The sequence below is a fragment of the Pleurodeles waltl genome, chromosome 2_2 (genome assembly GCF_031143425.1).
Source record: "Pleurodeles waltl isolate 20211129_DDA chromosome 2_2, aPleWal1.hap1.20221129, whole genome shotgun sequence".
Lineage (NCBI taxonomy): Eukaryota > Metazoa > Chordata > Amphibia > Caudata > Salamandridae > Pleurodeles > Pleurodeles waltl.
The window spans coordinates 1,039,237,443-1,039,253,214 of NC_090439.1; positions in this window are offsets into that span (position 1 = coordinate 1,039,237,443).

Here is a 15,772-nt window from a genome sequence, read left to right on the forward strand (position 1 = left end):
AACCGTAGAACTGGCTATTTGAAAAATAACAGTATGAAGCCTAATTAAAAGCATCTAGGGCAAAGTGCACAAAGGCCTAAAGCTAACGCGCAAAGGATACGTAAAACCAACCACACTACACCCTCCCCTTGTCGGTAGCAAGTGGTTCCCATAATATAAAAATATGCCCCAGATATAAACAATACCTAAAATTATATACATATTTGGACAAGGTCAGAAGACAACAAAGTCATAAATTTAGAAAACATGTGACAATAAAGCCAAATTCAATATAATGTCAATTTTGCAGGAGAGGAAAAAAAAATCCAATTGTTAAACAGAAGCAATAGAGAGTAGGAGCTCTTCCACTTCGATATATGTCAATATCAGAAGATCCACGCCACAAAGTACCATGGAGCAGGTGTGTTCCAAAGCCCCAAAACCATTCAGGGCGGCACCCCGTGCAGGGCCTATGAATGAGACAAAACCATCTTCCTCCAGGAAGGGAATCTCATAAACTGCCTCTGGAAGCAAACGCAACTGTGGTGCACAAGTCTGGGAATGAGCCCTAATCGGGAACATCAACAGATCAGGATCGACCACTGGAGGGCGCCGCAGTGAGAGACAGAGAGCCAGTGCATGTTCAAACGAGCACCAAAGGCACCGAAACACGGGTTGCACACAATCCAAAACCGGTCTGAATGACAGAGACCAGTCACACTCCAAATGGCCCAGGAGTGTTGCTCCAAAATGCTGCATCATGCGTTCACGACACAGCTGCGCTGACGGGAGCAGCAATATAGGATCTCGTCGTGGCGGGACAGCCATTGCGAAAAAATAGCAACAACAGCAAGACTCCAGCCAATAAAGCCAAAGTAATCGGGAAACCCCCAAAAATGCTTCCGAAAATAGAGTGTATAGCCGAAGGTATCAAACCGAATATTGAAGAGAAGGTGTGAGCAAAACCAACACCAATGGCTTTGAAAAAAAGAGCAATACCAGCAGTGCTGGATGCATTAAATATACGTCCCACAAGTTCACCGAAGTGACTTGGAAAGTTAGTATTCAAAAGGGACTGTATCTCCGCCGATGACCTTGCCACCTGAAGTGCGTAGGTCTCGCTAGCAGATGTAAGGGCCACATGCTTTTGAAACAATAAAGCTTTTTGCCGACTCAACTTGTCGAAATTAACCTTGGAAGTAGCAATATGAGGCCAGATGTGCGCTACCTCCCTAATTTGAGTGGGGGAAACAACACATTCCCGCATCACGTAACGGCCTTGTTGACAACGACAACGTAAACTATTCCGGCACGCATGCCACAGCAGCGTTCGCTGTTAAGAACAATGTAACTGCCGTTAGAAAGCACCTGGAAAGTGTTTTTAATAACTGGGACTGGAACTCCCTTCAGATAACAAGCTAAGTTAGCAATCGAAGTGTTACACGCTCCGTGCAAGGACAGCTGTTTACAAACCATGGAATGGCTGACAGAAGCTTCGCATTCGCTACCGCTAAGAAAAACCTCCCTCAAACCATTAACACATCTGTATTGAAAGGGAAGCTCCCACACCTCGTGTATGTAACTGTCTCCTAATAGTTCATATCTACCCACCGGAATGTGCTTCAAACAAGAAGTAAATTGCAGAGTGGAGATAGGCAGATTAATAACCCCATGAATCAACCACTCAGCTGACGGAATCTCAGCCACCGTGAAAGGCAGTTTCTCCAATGTCGCTTCCTTTTTAGCCATCAGCTGTTGTTGACGAGTCAAATTAAAGGAGACAAAGATCTCTCTGGCACGAATGTGCTGCCATGGAACGCGACCTGCCTTCAAGGTCTGAAGAGTCCAACCCAGCTGCATGATGAACCGCGTCTGACTCTGCCCATGATATAAAGAAGACATGTCCGATTTACTAATGTCAATAGCAGAGGAAACAATGCTGTCAATCGTGTAAACACGGTCAGAAAGGGTATGCATGCCATTATCAACAACAGACAAAGTCTGCATCAGGTTTTCCTGATCAATCTGCCTCAACCGGGCTGCAGCCTCCTGTTGTGAAAGCTTCCAAATCTCATTATAAACTTCGTATAAGAACCTTTTCTTCCGTGGTACCTTGGGACCTGACAAAAAAACGTGTAAATCAGTATCATTAGACAGTAACGTGAGATGTGAATTAACTGCATCCAACGTGTATGACTTCAACCATTGCTGACAAAGCTTCCCCATGCTCTATGTAGTTATAATATCAGCATGTTCTGGTGAAATGTAATGAGGGTCTGCCCTACTAGTCCTGAACCCCCCTGAAGAGGTAAAAAAACGTTGATGACACTTATTAGTGTCTATAGGCCATAATAACCACCCACCCGGATGTATCGATGAAGTGTTAAGCGTACCATTCTGGACCCAATGTGTAAATTCACTAAAAGTAGCATTCACATAGTGCTGCCAGTTGTTTAATTTGGAAGGGACAGGTATACTAGGCAAATCTAACTCTCTAATTGTCGCCAAGCCCAAACAGCTAGTCTGTTGTACTGTGTCATTGAGGAAAATCATCTTCACAGGGATAATACATGCTCTAAATAATGTGTCCCTGCCTTGCATCTGCCAATTTTTCGTACCCCAAACACTTTTCAATTGAACAGTCTTAAACCAGTATTCATACCCCTCGACCGAAAGTTTAGATACAAACAAATTTGAATACAGTAATTTAGTATCGGTCAATAACATTTGCTTATTAGAATACGGAGTAACTTTAAAATAGTTAGACCTAGCATTTCGTTGATTATGCCCAGAAAAATATGCAAATTTATCATAATACGTTTTCGAACTCCCTTGTGGGGGAGTCGAGCAATGTTCCCATTGCACATAATTAAATATGGAGTTAGGGCTACTAGCTTTATGAATAAAGTGGTGTCCATAATAGTTGTAGCAAAACATGTCACCATGATTATCTCTAAATTGGTAAGCATCCTCATCGTCATAGACAGTATAATATTGCAAATCTGTCAGCATAGCATCTACTGTCTTCACATCCCAATCATCAGAAACAATGCCTGGTATAACAATATCATTCATTGATAACTTGAGGACATACGGTATTTGAATCAATTCAGTGGGACCACATATATCAAACATTACTTTATCCCACACAATCCCATCCGGAATCGGTATTGCAGAAACGTTTACATTGGACAAGTCTCTTCGAACCATATGAGACGAAAAATGTGGTTTTAACACAGTCTCCACGTGCTCAATGTCAGATCGATTAGGAAGAAAATGACCATGTATTACCAGAAAAAAAGTAACTACAAATCCCAACCATAAAAAAAGAGTCATTACAGCCATAAAAAGCCACAAATAGTTCCAAGGAAAAACAAAATATGTGCGTTTAAGCCAACCCAGCAGCTTACGTGGACCTCGGACAGAAGACATCGAGGACGAGGAGCTGAACACTGCATCATCAGCATCGTTGAAGCAGCCAGAGGCAGTTCTTGCAAAAGGTGCAACAGTGAATAAAGAAGCAGATGGAGGCTCTCGCCTAGGCACGCTATAAACCACATGTTCAGAAACATCAGTAGAATGTACAGCAACTTGATCAAAAGATTCCATATTAATCGTTGTCTGTTGAACAATCGCAAGATCATCATCCACCCTCCCCAAGCTCGGAGAGGAAACAGCGTCGGTGTAAATCACCTGCAGCGGGACGTCTTCCCCAGTAGTGAGAGGGATTCCGGAACTACTGGGCGTCCCCCTTAGTCTGCTGTGCAGAATCGGCCACATGTTGTAACTTGACATTATCAATGGAAACAAAGCGATTTCCTTTGGCACCTTGCAGCGGCGGTAAAATCACAGTTCTCGTGCCGCTTACCCCTAACACAGGGACAGGTGCTCGATAAGAAGGACCAAATTCTTTCTTTACTGCAACCTTTTCACGCACTAGATCCCCAATCCTGGGTATCCAACCAGTAGGTGTTACTGGCTCATCCTTAATTCCTGAGGAGGCAGCACTTGCAGAAGAGTTATCTTCACGGAATTGTTGTAAATCCTGCAAAACAGTGATACGATCATTTATGTCAAAGGGCGTATCTGCCGCCTCCACACCAGGACCATCTAGATCAGGAACATACATTTGTGTTCCAAACAGGCACTCATAAGAAGTACGACCCCCCAGTGACCGTCTAGGCAAGTTATTAAGTGCTCTCTGTACTCCATATAGGTGGGCTAGCCAACTACGACCCGTACCTATAACCCTGGCCGTTAAGGATTGCTTTAAATCACGATTTAAACGCTCCATGACAGAATTTCCCTCGGGATGAAATGGAGACGAGAATTGGAGTTGGACCCCCAACGAAGCCATGGTGTCCCTGAATGCCTTAGAGGCAAAAGCAGGGCCCTGGTCCAAATGAAAAGCCGCAACTGCAAATGTATCGACAAAGATGCGCAAATCTTTAATAACAGTTCGAGCGTCAGCCGAGCGTTGTGGCCATACCCACACGAATCTACAGCAACCAATATATATTTGTATGCACTATCTGGTGTCAGCGGACCACAATGATCCGGGTACACACACTGTAAACCTTTATTTGAAATCAGAAGGGGCGTCTGCTGCGGGCGTCTAGCCGACAAAGCTTTAATCTGTTGACAAACGTCACAACAAAGGACATATTGCTTTGTCTCTTTATAGAGACCAGGCCACCAGTAACGAGCCTGTAAAAGTGAAATCGTGGCAGCCACACCAGCATGTGCAGACACCACCCCCTCATGTGCTGCAGAAATGAATCAAGGTCTCTCAATTCTATTGGGTAGTTCAGGTACACCAATGCCTGGAATATTAACAACAGCATTCAGCGCACTACTCAAGCAGTAACTATATTTAGAAGGAAATCCTTTAGGAAATGGCGTGCCATCAGCCGTAGCTTTTATGGCAGCCGAAATCTCTGTGTCTGGTTTGGAACTCGAACGAGTCACTGCGGCCACAGTGGCTACAGCCACTGCCGACTTTGCGGCTTCATCAGCCAAAGTATTCCCAGCAACATGTATTCCAACGCGCTGGTGTCCAAGTGTATGCACAACATGGACCTTAGGAAGCGTTTCTTTTAGATCCGCAACCTTACCCCACAACAATTTATGTTTAATGGTGTTGCCTTTAGAATCTCTGAACCCATTCAACTTCCAATAGTGCAGATATTCATTGAAAGACTGAACACAGTAGTAGGAGTCACAGACCAGCCGGATCCGCGTGTTCCAACGCTAACAATAGAGCTTTGAGCTCAGCCAGCTGTGCCGTGCAATCTCCCAAGGTTTTAGTATAAGTATGTCGGGGGCAGAACACTTCCCCCTCCATAGTGCCGCTCACCACCGCACATGCAGCAGAATACTGTTGTTTTGTCCCAACCGCTGGTTGCGCAGAGCCATTGGTATACATGACCACCTGATACTGGTCAATAGGCAACGTACCAGCAGGAACTGGGTACTCCATTTCATATTGAAGAAATTCTTGAGTCTGCAGTTTAGGGTCAAATATGTAATCTATATCAGTGGCTGTCAAAGACGTAGCCCATTGTATCCATCGCGGGTGTAAAGCTTTCGAATTAGGAACACTCGCTTTTGTAACAGCCTCTAAGGCCGGTATCGGGGAAACGACAATGATGCGTTGGCCCTGGGCAAGCGGTCTTTCTTTAATCACAGCCATCTGTACTGCAGTGAGTATTTTCTCAGTCTGTGCAAATCGTTGTTCTGCAGCAGAATACAAGTGGGACTTGTATGCAATCGGGACTGTCTCACCCTCATTAAAGGTGACATATGTAAACCCAACAGCCCCAGGTATCACCCTGATGACTAAATGTGTCTTATTGTCCCATGTGTGTAAGTGTTTAACTGCTAAGAGATCAGTCTGCAAATCTCGTAGGATGTGTGTATGCTCAATCATCCAAAATCTACTCGAAAAATTCGGACGAATCAACTCGTATAAGGGTTTTATACGCGTAGCATAATCAGGAATGTAAGTTCTGCCAAAATTCAGAAACCCCAACAATGACTGGAGCTTCCGAACCGTATTAGGAGGCTGCAATAAAGCACATTTCTCCAAAAAATGTGCAGCTAAGCTCTTGCCCTCACTCAATAGCTCATATCCCAGGAAAATGACGCTGAGGAAGGCAATCTTTGATTTCTTAAAATTAAACTTATAGCCAATATCAGCAAACCCCACAACAATGCGCCATACACGCCTTAGATGTTGCAGAATCTCATCGTCTGTCAGATATATGTCATCAACACATGATAACGCTTCAGGGTCCAACTCATGCAGCATTTCAGTCACACGAGCCGAAAACAGTCCCGGGCTATTCTTATACCCCTGAGGCAAACAACAAAATTTTTTCTGAGAGCCAAACGCACTGAAACTGGTATAGTCCCGACTTTCGGGCGCTATATTTTGCCAGAAAAATCCATTCGAGATATCTAACGTTGTTTTGTATTTCTTACGTACTATATTATTCATAAGCGCTGCGCTATGTGAATTCTGTATTGCATATGTGCGTGTATGACTATTCAAATGTCTGTAATCCACCACTATCCTATATGAATGGTCCGGTTTAGCAACCCGAAATAAGGGATTATTCATCGGCGAGACACAGGGCTCAATTACACCCTGGTACTCTAATTGTGTAAGAATTTTCCTAACCGATGCCCTTGCCTCAAATTTGATAGGATACTGCGGCTGTGGCTGAGGTTCGCCCTTTATTGGAATTACATGATAAGGTGATTGTCTATCCCACCCCACGTTATTTCTATATAGGACGGGAGCTTGTGCTAGAGCCCATGTTCTACTATAGGACTCCGCTAGTTCTCTCGGAACAAGTGGTGAGAAGGAAGGTGTAATAACCTCCTCCCCAACCGGACAGTCGCGAACAAAGTCAGGTGGCCAATCCTGTTCGGCCAGCAGAACATCATATGATTTTACCACATGGTCCCAAAAGATGGCGTGTACAATGCGGTTAATGTCCCCTTCTAATCGTAGAGTCACTTGATAAACCCTATCAGGATCAGAGACTCGCATATCCGCCGTTTCGACTTGTATGAAGTCATCAGTTGCTTTCACCTCCAGATGCTCTAGAAGACTCCGGCGAACTATTGTGACCTCTGCCGCGCTGTCTAACAGTGCTAACGCCCATGTCTTGTTCGTCAAGAGAACTCTCTTCTTGAGCGGCATGTCTAACTGAGACTGCTGCCACTTTCTTCTTTTTAAATTGCTGTTTTTGTTGCAGCGGTTTCTCTTCTTTTTTAATAGAAACCTCCGTTGAGCATTGTGAATCTTGTCTCGGTTTCACGTACTCCGTCCTCCGCTCTGACCGCCCACCTCTCTCACTTCTCTTCTCTGAGGAGTCCTGAAAGGAACGAGATTGGCGTGTATCAGTATACTGATATCTATCAGGCGTCTTCAAATTATCCCTATTCCTGAGATTATACCTATTCTGTGGGGTCTCCGGTTGCGGAGATTGTCCCCCATCTTTCTTAGGTGTTTGCTGTTTCTTTTCCCAGCGCTTTTTAGTACCCTCAAGTTGCTGCTGTTTAGCATTATCTTTATTATTTTTACTCTGTAATTGGGGTTTTTGTGGTCTAGCCCCTAGGCTATCGCGACCAATACTGGAATATGTTTCTGCTATTATTCTCGGAAGTTCCCGCTCCTGATTAATCTGCAGAACGTCCCGAAGACGCATTCGCACTGCTAGTGCTACTGCCTCTCCCTTGAGATTACTCAAAATAATAGAAGAAACCGCGGCAAAATTACCCATTAACTGCATGCCCAAATCTAAGGCAGGGGCGGCCCCATATTCATCTTGAATTTGTTTAAGCACTTCCGGTAAATTAGCTAATGTCGGTGTACCGTGTGCCGTAGTGTAGAGCGCGGCAAACACCGTGCCCCAGGTATTACAAAGGTCCACCGGAGGAACCATCCCATACGGCAAACACATCGTCAATATTCTATGTTTATCCTGAGGTCCCGTATGGGGAAATACTGCTTCCAGCGTATTAATTGTTTGCGCCAGCCAAAATGGAGTCTCCTCACGTTTAGCCGGTACTTTACCCATAACTGAGTGTACAGTGGCCGGATTGATACCCGGAACCACTGCTTGTGGGTGCGCCGGAGCAGCATGCGCTGCATTAGTATTTAATGCTTGCATTACAAACTGAACCAGTCTTCTGTATGTAGTTGCTAAGTCTATATATAAACGACGCACATCAGCCACTGCCAAATTTGCAACCGCAGGATATGGTGTGTAAGTAGCCAATAAAGGCCAGGTCGGACCATCATTACTCAGCGGACCTAACCTCACTTGTGCTACTGCGTGTGGGAGGGTGCCATCAAGCCAATTATGGTGTTCTTGATAAGAAAGAGGTATCTCTAAGTATGCGTAAGCCCTGTACTGTCCAGGGACATTCGCAACAGTGTATTCGTGAAAAGTATTTGTACCCCCATCAACTGCCGGAAATACGACCCAAGAATAAAAAAGTTCTGTTCTATAGGCTGCATGGGCGTCCACCACAAAAGTGACCGGACCCCCCTGGACCGTCAGTCCATGTGCTATCAGATGTCCTGTGAGCGGGTGGCGCATATTGATTGCTATATTCACTACATTAGGATTCGCCATTTGTAAAAAATAGCTCTAGGTCAGAGAAGGCACACCAATATTGGGGTTTTCCTTTCAAAGTTCAAGCTTGAACAACCAACCACTATAGGATGTACCTATTCCGTGGTGGTGGAAATCCTCAGCCCCACGGACGTCTCCGCTTACGGAACCGAGGAGTCAAAATATATATGAGACCAAGAGAGTCAGTCGGACCTAAATATTAGAGCCAGACCAATCGTTGGCGGCGCCATGTCGTGTGGGCTCTCATTATCCTAAATGAGACTACTGGATTTCTAGGCAGCAGGATCGATAATGGTGTGGGGGACTGAGTCTGACCCACATGTAAGGAACTCAGTCACCCTAAATCCGGTTTTTGCTCCAGCTAACTAGCAGTGCCTCATTTCTCCCACGGGGAAGAAATGATTGGGCAGCCGAGCGCATGACATCTTTGGAACTTCTCAGGGAAGTCGTGGTCACTCAGATCCAAACCAACTCTCTCATTTACAATATGATCTCATATACAAATGACAAAGACAGTATAAGTTTTATATAATGTTTTAATAAAACGACTGTATTTTAGATAATAAGGCGTGATCCGCAATAACCAGAACAATACAACACAGTAGGATTGAAATAGTTACCAGGAGAGTAAAACATAAGAACACAGCTATCATAGTGCCTAACAGTTTCTACTCTCCCTCTGCTTGTTCTATTTAGAGCACAGCATGTTAAGCTTCTAGCTTGCCTTTCCGAATCACTGGGGAGACATCAGCCCTCATACCTGAGCAAAGGCCTGTGATCTGGTTCAGCATCTGCAACGAGGCAGTCAGCGTCTAGTTGTGGTTCCCTGGTCAGAATCTCCCTCTTGCGTGTATTGGGACAAGGAAGTGATTTTATAACTAACATGTCAGCGTGATCACAAAATGTTCCTACGCAGGAATGCCAAGTCTAAACTCCTACCACGTCTATCGGCAATGTACCAGACTGTATCCTTGACTGAAGCACAGAGTGAATGTGTTATGGAGAACTCCAGTGCTGAAGTAGGCAAAACAGTGTGATATGAATAAAAAACAAAACCGTAGAACTGGCTATTTGAAAAATAAGAGTACGAAGCCTAATTAAAAGCATCTAGGGCAAAGTGCACAAAGGCCTAAAGCCTGAAGCTAACGCGCAAAGGATACGTAAAACCAACCACACTACAACATCACCTGTGACTTTGGGGGCTGGTTGCAGAAGTTTGCAATCCTGTGTGCATTTTAGACTACAAGCACATGTTAGGTGTAGATAGAATAGATCAAGCGTTGAAGCTTTACAGTGCTGCCCGAAAGTCATACATCTGTTACAGGAAGTTGGTTGTTCATTCGTTTTATTTGGTATCATTCAATGCTTATGTTGTTTTCAAAGATTGTTCTCCAGATTCCAAAATTACCTTGGCACAATTTCAGTAGTCTGTAATAGGCTACCTTGATGCAGTCAAGCAGGCAAGTGTTCCTATAATCAGAGTGGTGAAGAATGTGGCTGAGAAATCACCACTTTCTGAAATACATTCATCAAGCACCCAAAAAAGACTTTCTTTGTCAGAAATGTAGAGTCTGCGTCCAAAGAGGAGTACAAAAGCAATGTCATATGCACTGCCCCAAGTATCCTTCTAATCCTGGTCTATGTGTACCCACATGTTTAAAGTGTGCCATAAGTAACTCAAGTATTGGGAGCAAACTTGAGAGTAAAAAGGAAATGACTGTGGTCTCACTGCTATGTATTTTCTGTTTAGATACCTGGCTGGCAGTGATTTGATATGTTTAGTTGCACTTGTTGTCTATGCAGTCATATTGGGCATTCATCAATAGGTTGCTTTTTTTACTTGAACCAATGTGCTGTTTGTAGTTGAATGTTTTATTTGTTCCTTTGTACGCTTTGTGTGTGTAATTTTGGGAGTATTTTTAAAATGAAAGTGGTATGGAGGTTCATGGTGCTATCTAAATGGCATTTGGCTGGTGGTGTGTGAGTCTGGTATTTGCCCAGCAGTGTGTGTGGCTGTTTATGGTTGCCATTTGGCTGGTGGTGTGTGTGGTTGGCATTTTGGTTGGTAGTATGTGTGGAATGGTGCCTGGCTGGTGGTGTGTGTCAACTGGTCTCTGGCTTGTGATGTGTGTGGACTGGGGTTTGGCTGGGAGTGTATGTTGACTGGGAGTTGACTGAGGTGTGTATTGGTGGCTGGCTCTCAGTGTGTGTGTGTGTAGTGACTTGCTGATGGTCACACACACTGCCAGTCAGGTGCTTGTACACACACACCGCCAGCCAAACGCCAGTCCACACACTCCACTATTCACCAGGTTGTGTGATTGATGTGTCAGTCTTGTGGGTGTATGAAAGTGATGGGTCCTTGAATGGGATTGTTTGTCGATGTGAGTGTTCTAATGTGCTGGGCCTGCGGTTGGTGGAATGAATATTTTTGTGTGTGTGATGCATGAAAGACGCACAAAGGACATGTAAAGCAGTTGGTGCCTTGTTGTGGCCTTACATCTCACATGCTGAGTCCCTGGTTCAGTATTTTGAAATTTTAATTATCTTATTAACTGTGATTTCTATGTTTTCATTTTCGTGAAATCATTTGTTAACAAAACTTACATTTTGAACTTTCTACTCCCCCTTGTGCCAAATTCAATCGGTATGTGTGTGGTGTACTTGAGCAGTAGATGATTGTTCAGTACTTTTTGTTTTTTCTGACTTTCACTGCCAGGCTGTAAATTGTCTCTACCAACCCCAGATATTTTTGTAAACTACATACTAGAGGACTCCAGGGTGGTGTATCTTGTGTGGATCCCACAAACTTTTCTTACTCAGAAGCACTTGCAAACCTCAAACATTTTTGCTAAAAACAATCATTTTCTTCAAATATTACTGGAATTTGTGAGGAGCCACACATTTCTTACTACTCATTGTTCATAGTGTCTTTCAATAAAAATGGTACTTCACTTGTGTTAGTGGGCATTGCGCTACGAGTGTTAGGGATCCAAGATGCAATGCTACAACACCAACAAAAGGCATAACTGCGGTGTTTGTTAAAAATCATTTTTTAACATACCAAAAGTGTAGATTCAAAACAGGTTCCACCTGGGAATAGAGATTTTTCCTACTAGCCTAAAAAGCTTTTTAAAGGAGGTTGAACTGATTAATACTTTCGAACATCAAAAGTTTGACACACTGTTCTGTAATTGTGTGAACTTAGAAACTAAAACTTCACAAACGTATGGGGGTTAAGAAGTAAGATAAAGTATTTGTATAACGTCAAAAACAGATTAGTAGTCAAGGCAAAGAAAACAAACAATAAACATGCATTGTATTAACTGTGAACTTTCAAAGCTGTCATACAGCACTAAAACATGTTAAAAAGAATAAGTAATGTCATGACAAAGCTCACAGTAAACACAACAGGACCGCAGTCTCAAAATGTATGTGCACCTATGTGCCAAATACTAATATACAAGTACTTACAGAGCATTGAGGGTCAGCCAGGCAACTTTCAGGACTCTTTGGTACAGTGGTGTCATGCAAGGGTACGTGGCTGGGAGTATAAGCCCACAATGCCTTTAGTCTTAATTGGGGCACAGCAATGAAGGCCTTCCCAGTGCTTGCGGCACAACTTCCCCTGCCGGGTATGGTCACCCAATGCACTGTAGCATGTTGCGATGTCCTGTCAATTTGGGCTTGTGTCACATGACCCAGCTGTGATTTTACTGTTTTTGTTACTCTGGGCACTTTACCACTGCTAACCAGTGCTAAAGTGCAAATGCTCCTTTACAAAATGTGTATGTAATTGGTTTATCCATGATTGGCATATTTGGTTTACTAGTATGTCCCTAGTAAAGTGCACTACAGGTGCTAGGACCTGTAAACCAAATGCTACTAGTGGGCCTGCAGCACTGGTTGTGCCACCCACATAAGTAGCTCTGTAATCATGTCTCAGACCTGCCACTGCAGTGTCTGTGTGTGCAGTTTTAGCTGTAAATTCGACTTGGCAAGTGTACCCAGGCCTAAACCTTCCCTTTTCTTACATGTCAGACACCCCTACAGTAGGCCCTAGGTAGCCCCAAGGCCAGGGTGCAGTGTATGGTTAAGGTAGGACATATAGGGGGTCATTCCGACCCCGGCGGGCGGCAGAAGCCGCCCGCCTGGCGGGAACCGCCAAAAGACCGTACTGCAGTCAAATGACCGCGGCGGTCATTCTGACTTTCCCGCTGGGCCGGCGGGCGACCGCCAGAAGGCCGCCCGCCAGCCCAGCGGGAAAGCCCCTTCAACAATGAAGCCGGCTCCGAATGGAGTTGAAGGGGTGCGACTGGTGCAGTGGCACCCGTCGCGATTTTCAGTGTCTGCGCAGCAGACACTGAAAATCTTTATGGGGCCCTGTTAGGCATGGGCAGGCCCCCAGGGGCCCCACGACACCCGTTCCCGCCATCCTGTTCCTGGCGGTATTTACCGCCAGGACCAGGATGGCGGGAAGGGGGTCAGAATCCCCATGGCGGTGCTGCAAGCAGCGCCGCCTTGGCGGATTCCTTGGGCCAGGGGTAAACCGGCGGTTGGTTGCCCTTTTCTGACCGCGGCGGAAGCACCGCCAGCCTGTTGGCGGTGCTTCCGCGGTCCCCGGTCGGAATGACCCCCATAGTAATGTGTTTTATATGTCCTGACAGTGAAATATTGCTAAATTTGTTTTTCACTGTTGCAAGGACTGACCCTCTCATTGTTAACATGGGGGCTACCTTTAAATCTGATTAAAGTGTAGATTCCGTTTGGGAGCAGATGAACATTTGGAGTTTGGGGTCTCTGAGCTCACAATTTAAAAATACATCTTTTAGTAAAGTTGATTTTAAGATTGTGTGTTTGAAAATGCCACTTTTAGAAAGTGAGCATTTTCTTGCTTATACCATTTCTGTGACTCTGCCTGTTTGTGGATTCCCTGTCTAGGTCAGTCTGAAAGTTGGGCTGGTTTCACCTCACACTAGACAGTGACACAAAGGGAGCTGGGGTGTAGCCTGCATATCCTGATGAGCCATCTCTGCTAGGAGGGAGGGGAGGAGTGGTCACTCACACCTGAGGCCCTGAAAGGGCTGTGCCTGTCCTCACACAATGCAGTCTCCAACCCCCTGGTGAGTGTCTTGGGCCTGGCCTGGGCAAGGCAGGATTTCACATTCAAAAGAGACTTTACTTTACTTTGAAGTAGGCCTGCTTCAAAGGAGAAATTGGGTATAAGAAGGGCATCCAAAACCACAGATTTTAGAAACACTTCTGGAAACAAGAGGAACCTCTGCCTGGAGAAGAGCTGAGGAAGAAGAGCTGCCCTGCCTGTGACTGTGCTTTATGGAGCTATCCTGCAGTTGCTGCTTCTGCCAGAGTAAGAGGGCAAAGACTGGACTTTGTGTGCCTTCCATCTTGAGAAGAACTCTCCAAGGGCTTGATTTAGAGCTTGCCTCCTGTTGTTTGAAGTCTCAGGGACAGCAAAGACTTCTCTCTGCCAGCACCTGGAGTCTCTGGAGAGACTCCTGCTCTGCCCTGTGGTGCCCATCCAGTTCCTGGGACCCTGAAAGGAGAAGCTGGAAGCCTAAAGAAAAGGAAATCCATGCACAGAGCGCCGTGCGCGGAAAAGAACGACAAAACTCCGATCTGCGGCTGAAGAAACAACGCGCCGCCGGCTCTGCACCTGAAAATCGACGCTCGTCGAAAAGTGACCGAAGAATCGATGCACGGAGCAGAAGAAACGATGGGCAGCATCGCTGACGGAGACTGGGAGATTGAAACCCGCGCTGCGTGGTTTTTGGATCATCGTGTGGCTGGATTTCCAACTCAAGTACCGCTGGGCGTGTAAAAACAACGCAAGGCCTGCCCAGACCCGAGAGTGCTGACCGGATCCACGCATCGCTGTCCTGCGGAGAGAAGAAACGATGTGCCCCGACCCGGCAAAACGAGAAACGGCGCAAGGTCCCTCTCGTGAGTGGAATCAACGCATCACAAGCCCTTTTTGACGCACACTCGCCTGTGCGGGGTTATTTTTGACGCACCCAAGGTACTTTTTCACGCTAACAGCGTTAGTGTGTGCTTAAAACTACCTAAAGACTCCTTTTGCATTTTTATTGATAACTTGACTTGTGTATTGTGGATTTTTGTTGTTTTGGTCTTGTTTTGTTTAGGTAAATATGTCCTATTTTTCTAAACCTGTGTTGTGTCATTTTGTAGTGTTTTCATTAAAGTTCTGTGTGTGTTGGTACAAATACTTTACACCTAGCACTCTGAAGTAAAGCCTACTGCTCTGCCAAGCTACCAAGGGGGTGAGCAGGGGTTAGCTGAGGGTGATTTTCTTTTACCCTGACTAGAGTGAGGGTCCTTGCTTGGACAGGGGGTTACCTGACTGTAAATCAAAGACCCCATTTCTAACAATGGGGAATTTACGTTCGTAAAAAGGGGGACGTTTCTCATCAATTCTCAGCCATGTTGGGGGCAAGATTGTGGCAAGGAGCAGCAGGATGCAGTAGGATGTTGCATGGAGGTGAGGATGGGTCAGAATGAAGACAAAATGTCCAACTTCGTCTTCCTGTCTGTCATTTCCCATTTATTTGGGGTAAGCAGAAATCTCTGCCTCAAATGCAGAGTATCTGCATGCAGGAGGGAGACAAGGTACATGTAGTACTAGACCTCCAAATGTGAAAGAATAATGAAATCTAAGCAGTGATGGTTTGTAGACCTAATAAGTATGTGGTTATTTATGATTTTAGAATGTTTGCCCTAAACCATTAGTGCAGTATGTGAGATATTGTGGTTGAATGTTGGTTTGGATAAGTGTTACCATTCCTGAGAACATGTAAAGGTAACTTGTTTTTTTCACTTGAGCCTACCATGGCAGTTGGAAACATTATGCAAAGTAAACAGTGTTTTTTCAGGATAGTCGTATGGACAGGGTGTTAGATATCCATCAGGACATAACTACATAGTGAAATCAGAACCCAACATTGGTGTGTGGGTTCCATTCTAAATGTCATACTGGCTGTGATTTGTTGTTGTTGAAATGTGTTTCATATGGAAATGTGTGGTGTAGTTGAGAACAGTCCACTCATTTAATTACCAGCTGTCTTGCAAATGTTGAAATCCTTGTAATGTACGTCAACCATTTGGTT